At 41.2% G+C, this 5,547-nt stretch overlaps 1 long non-coding RNA gene across 1 annotated transcript; it reads right to left on the reverse strand.

The window, feature by feature from the left end:
• Positions 1-752: 752 nt before the first annotated feature.
• On the reverse strand, positions 753-4,849 carry LOC140427101 (uncharacterized). Its single transcript, XR_011948389.1, has 2 exons — positions 4,498-4,849; positions 753-1,148 (listed from the first exon to the last, which is right to left on the reverse strand). It is a non-coding gene; the product is annotated as an uncharacterized lncRNA (long non-coding RNA).
• Between the last annotated feature and the right edge of the window lie 698 nt (positions 4,850-5,547).

Consider the following 5,547-nt stretch of genomic DNA (forward strand, 5'->3'; position numbering starts at 1 on the left):
GGTGAGTATTTCTACTGTCCTGAATATACTTTAAACTGGAAGAAGTAAAAGAGCAATTTAAGGGTAAGACGTGGCAGGGTAGTTCAACCATGTGGAATGCTCTTTTTGTGTGGTGTTGGAAGTCAGGGACACTTCCTGTGTCCAGGGTGACCACATGTGCAGGAATTATCTCCAGCTGCAGCTACTTGAAGTCCGTGTTTTGGAACTGGGCTGTGACTGGATACGCTGTGGAGCATCCGCAAGGATGAGATCTTTGTATTCTTCAAGTGTTACATTGACATAAATGAACTGTTGGCCTGTGATTCACTGTGTTCTTCCAGCAGTGCAGCATTTATCTTGTTATCAAATGTGCAGGGAGTGGAGAGTTCCCTCTAAGTGATCTAAAAGGATCAAAATTCTGAACTACACTAGACTGGGAAAGACCTGTTGAGGGGAAATGCTTAAAGATTATTTCCACTGCTGAGTGAATAAGTAACAAAGACCATAGGGGGCAGAGGTTAGAAGAACCTTTTTCAGTTAATGGGAATACAGCATCTGGAATTCATCACCACAAGTGGATACGTAAATTAAATATTTGGCAGAAAAATGGATGGAACAACTGATGAATAAAAATACTAATGGACATGTGGAAAGAGCCAACTCCATTGTGGAGTTAGCCTGCACTATGGGGTGAATGGTCTCCTCTGCACTAAAATATCTAGACCTCTATTAAGCATTGTTCATTGTGAGGACCACAAGGAGAAGCTGAGATGTAATTTCAATCCATTTTATTTCACGGTACAGAATTGTGAAATTGGCGACCGGCTAATAACCTGTTCGAGGTAAACCGAGCTATGGAAATAGACATGAGTACGTGCAGTGTCTATCACAGACCACTACGTTTGAGAAAAGAGGAAAGAAGTATTATGAAACAAACTCTGCTATTTTTGTTTTTTAACTGTTTTAGGCTGAAATAACTCTGTACAAGAAGGCTCTCTTTTGGTGGAGAATTCCCTGCTTTGATCCATCGTTCTGCACATTCAGAATATGTCAATTGTCAAATTCACCATGTCGTATCAGCAGCGTAAGTTTGATCTTTCCGATCACATGATGCAAGTACCATGATCTTCATATATTGAGATCTCCACATTTAAATATCATTCGCATATCTGGCAACATTAGTGGAGAGAGAAACAGAATTAACGTTTCAGGCCAATGAACAATCCGCAGAATTGTTACTGTTCTATAAAATACATCTGCATAGTTTTTACAATTAAATGCATCACAAATTCAAATTTCAGGTTGTTATGGGCTAGGCTCTAGAGAACCCCAAAGTGTATCATGGAGTTTACCTTAACCACAACTTTTAATAGATTGTGGTATGGGGAGCACACGGCCCACTCTACAGGTGTGGAACAGCAGAAATGGAAAAGTATTTTTTAAAGCAAAACAATGTTTATTCTATGAACTCAAGTTAACCTTTTTAAAACATATAGTGAACATCTTAGCAACCATTAATTCAAATAAAACCCCCAAAGACTACAACACTAAGTAATGCTTTAAGCTTTCCTTTTAACATCCATACGACTTAAAACACCTTTTACCAGAAGCACATCAGGTTAAAGTCACTATTGTTATTCGTTTTAAATCACCAGGATCGATTTACAGTCTTTAGATTACAGAGAGAGATTCATACACCTTCTGGCTGTGACTGCAGCTCTCCAGCTCTGTCTGGCTTCAGCTCCAACACTGAAAACGAAACTAAAACACACCCTGTAGCAAACAGCCTAAAACGAAAGTAAAAGGCTGACAGACAGCCCAGCTCCACCCACTCTCTGACATCACTGCAGTAGTAAACACCCATTTCTTAAAGGTACACTCACTACTGATATTTATATACACACCCATTTCTTAAAGGTACTCTCACATGACAAGGTGGATGAAATGAATCCTGTGGTAAACAAAAAAAACTGACTTGACAGTCCATACGTTCATGAACTTCTAATAATCACATTCTGATGACTAATTCTCCAGTGGCTGTTGGGCTGGTTTATACAGTGTGAACATTGCATCTCATACAGCAGTCCCAGTCTTCATGGTGTAACTAATAGCCCTAACCAACTATTTTCCTCAGCTCTCATGAGCAAAGGCAGGTCCAAACCACAACCTCCACCAAGAGGTTGGCACAAATTTGGCCCACATCGGCCTTCCAGTCGACTGAGCCAGCCAGCCCTTCAAGGAACCTGAGCTGCTGTGGCAACATTCACTTTTCCATGCATGCTGTAGTCTGGAACTATGAATAGTGATGCTCAAAGCTCCAATGTTCTTTCTATCACGTGGCTGTCCGGAAATCTCTTCCACTCTTACTGCTCACCACTGGCATGTGTGTTGGAAGGATTTACAAGTACTCAACCAGCTTGACCTTGCTGTGAATGCATCTTCCCTGGTTATCAATTCCTGGAGTGGGCCTTGAACCTGCAGCTTCTGGCTCTGAGGCTCTGCCCTCTAACAGTTCAAATAGCTGCTGAACACATTGAATATATTCTTTTCAATGTGTTGCTTTCAAATAAGTTCGGGAAAATTGTTCTCGACTAATTTACCAACAGACTGCATCTAGTAAAACTAGAATATCATGCAATTTTTTAAAAAATTACAATATTTAAGGAATTATATAAATGCGAGTTAAGGTTGCTTTTTATCGACTCTGATTTTTTTTCTCAATACATTAGCTGTAATTCTAATAAAACAGAATTGCAACAGAATTGCAATGCAAAGCTCTGTATCTGAATGCACGTAGCATTTTAAACAAAACAGATGTGCATAGAAATAAATAAGGACAATTTGAGAGCCATTACAGAGACATGGCTGCAGAATGACGTGGATTGGGCATGAATATTGTAGGCTACAGGATATTTAGGAAGGTTGGCAAGATGTATCAAGTGGTGTGCCACAGGGCCAGTGTTGGGACCTCAACTGTTTACAAATCACTTGGATGTAGGGACCGAAAGGATGGTTGCCAAATTTGCTGATGACACAAAGATAGGTAGGATAGTAAATTGTGAAGATGACATAAAAGGCTACAAAAAGATAGACAGGTTAAATGAGTGGGCAAAGATCTAGCAAATGGAGTGTAATGTGGGAAAATGAAATGGTGCGTTTTGGCAGAAAGAATAAAAAGTAACCTTATTATCTAAATTGGAGAGACTGCAGATTTCTGAGATGCAGAGAACTCTGGGTGTCCGAGTGCATGAATCACAAAAGACTACAATGCAATGGGAAAGCTAATAGAATGTTATTGTTTAATGCGAGGGGAATTGAATACAAAAGTAGGGAGGTTACATTTGGAGTTCTTTGTATAGAATTGGTCACCTTCTTTAAGGAAGGATGTAAACATAGTGAAAGTAGTTCAAAGAAGGATTACCAAAATAATACTTGGAATGGGTGGGTTGCCTGATGAGGAAAGGTTGGCCAGGCTAGACTGGTATATGTTGGAGTTTAGAAGAGTAAAAGGTGTCTTGATTGAAACATGTAAGATCCTGAGGGTGTCTTGACAGAGTGGATGTGGAGAATCTAGAACTAGGAGTCCCTGTTTAAAAATGAGTCCTGAGGACCATGTGCTGCTCTCCCCTTCGAGACAGAGCTGACTGGTGGTGATTTAACCTGAGGATCCCCACACCTCGGGCAAGGGACAGGGTTGAGAAGGCAGGACCTTCATGGATAACCTCAGCCGGGAATGGAACCCACGCTGTTAGCGTCTCCCCGCATCACAAAACAGCTGTCCAGTCAACTGAGCTAACTGTTTAAAAATAAGGGGTCGCACATTGTAAAACAGAGATGAAGAGAAATGTTTCACTCAGAGGTCCATGAATCTTTGGAATTCTCTTCCTGAAAAGGTGGTGGGAGCTGAGTTTTCGAAAATTTTAAGGCAAAGTTAGATAGATTCCTGGTAGGCAAGGGGGTGATAGGTTATCGGCAGAAGGCAGGTTAATATCAGATTAACCAGGATCTCATTAAATGGTGGAGCTGATTCAATGGGCCAAATGGCCAACTCCTGTTCCTTGTTCATAATGTTTAGTGAAAAGGACCACTCATATTTAAATGGATAATCAAAATTGAAATGATCTGAGGCAAATTCTACAGCACTACAAACTGCCTTTGCTTAATGTCTTATTCCCGTGCGGTAAAGAGGTGAAGAATACAACCTGAAAGTCACAAAATATGGCAGTCAATTCATCAGCAGCATCACAGACTTCATTCTAATGTAGCGTGTGATTAAAACAGTACGAAAAAATCCCGAATGAATTGCCCTGACTAGTTACAGAATGTCAATTGACAATTCAAGGCAAGACTTATTGGGCCTTCCATTCAAGACCAATAGATGGCATGTGTGTCAATGGAATGATTTAATTCCAAGATATTTCTTTATGTCACTTTAGGTTTGCAATCACTTATGATCATATAGTAAAAGATACTTTTAAATATTGGTTAGAAATCTACTGTGGTTCTGTAAATACTCACACCGTGGTTAGCACTGTTGCTTCACAGCGTCAGGGTCCCAGGTACGATTCCCACTTTGGTCACTGTCTGTGCGGAGTCTGCACGCTCTCTCTATGTCTGCGTGGGTTTTCTCCAGGAGTCGGTTTCCTCCCACAAGTCCCGAAAGACGTGCTGTTTTGTGAATTGGACATTCTGAATTCTCCGTCAGTGTATCCGAACAGGCGCTGCAGTGTGGCGACTAGGGGATTTTCACAGTAACTTCATTGCAGTGTTAATGTAAGCTTATTTGTGACAATAATAAAGATTATTATTATTAGAGGATGAGTAGAAACCTTAAAAATGGGCCCAAGTACTGCCTGAAAATTCCAGAATCAGTGATTGAGCCGGTGCTGTGCAGTGAAACCGCCCCCCCCCCCCCACCCTGCCTCCCCACCCCACCGGCCCACCACCACCAAAGCTGTGGGCTTGAAATGGATTTGGGTAGTGCTAACTCCAGTCTTGCATTCAAATAGCAATTGCTGATAGCTGTAGCCCACAAAGGATTATAGGCATTTCTCTGCTTCAGAGGAAGGCAATTGGTTATGTAGATTATGTACCCCACCACCATGGGTCGAGGTGTGAAGGCTATATCATCCCACTAAGTTGGCATCATTGGTATCAATCATAATATTGGATTCTTCAGCTTACACAAATCTGGGTGTATTCCCGAGACAATAGCACAGGATTCCAGTCATATTTTGATGGAAACTGGATCACAGAGTATGTGTGGGAAATATATGCAGTTGGCTGGCACAGTTTAGATGTAATCGCCTGAGCTGAATGTTGTCCCCAAATCCACGCGACAAAATGAACACAATGGGGGTTCTTCTCACATCAGCAATTGTTCAAATGTCTATTTCTCAGGAAACTGCAGAATCAAATCAAAAGCATTCCTCGAACGTACCCTTGCTGCTACTCTCCACATGATCAACTCACCTGCTAGTTCCCTGCATAATACTAAACAAAAGGATTAACATGTTGCTTCTGACTTATTGCACGCAGCAAGAATCCACACACTCACCAAGCTTTCGT

The sequence above is a fragment of the Scyliorhinus torazame genome, chromosome 7 (genome assembly GCF_047496885.1).
Source record: "Scyliorhinus torazame isolate Kashiwa2021f chromosome 7, sScyTor2.1, whole genome shotgun sequence".
Classification (NCBI taxonomy): Eukaryota; Metazoa; Chordata; class Chondrichthyes; order Carcharhiniformes; family Scyliorhinidae; genus Scyliorhinus; species Scyliorhinus torazame.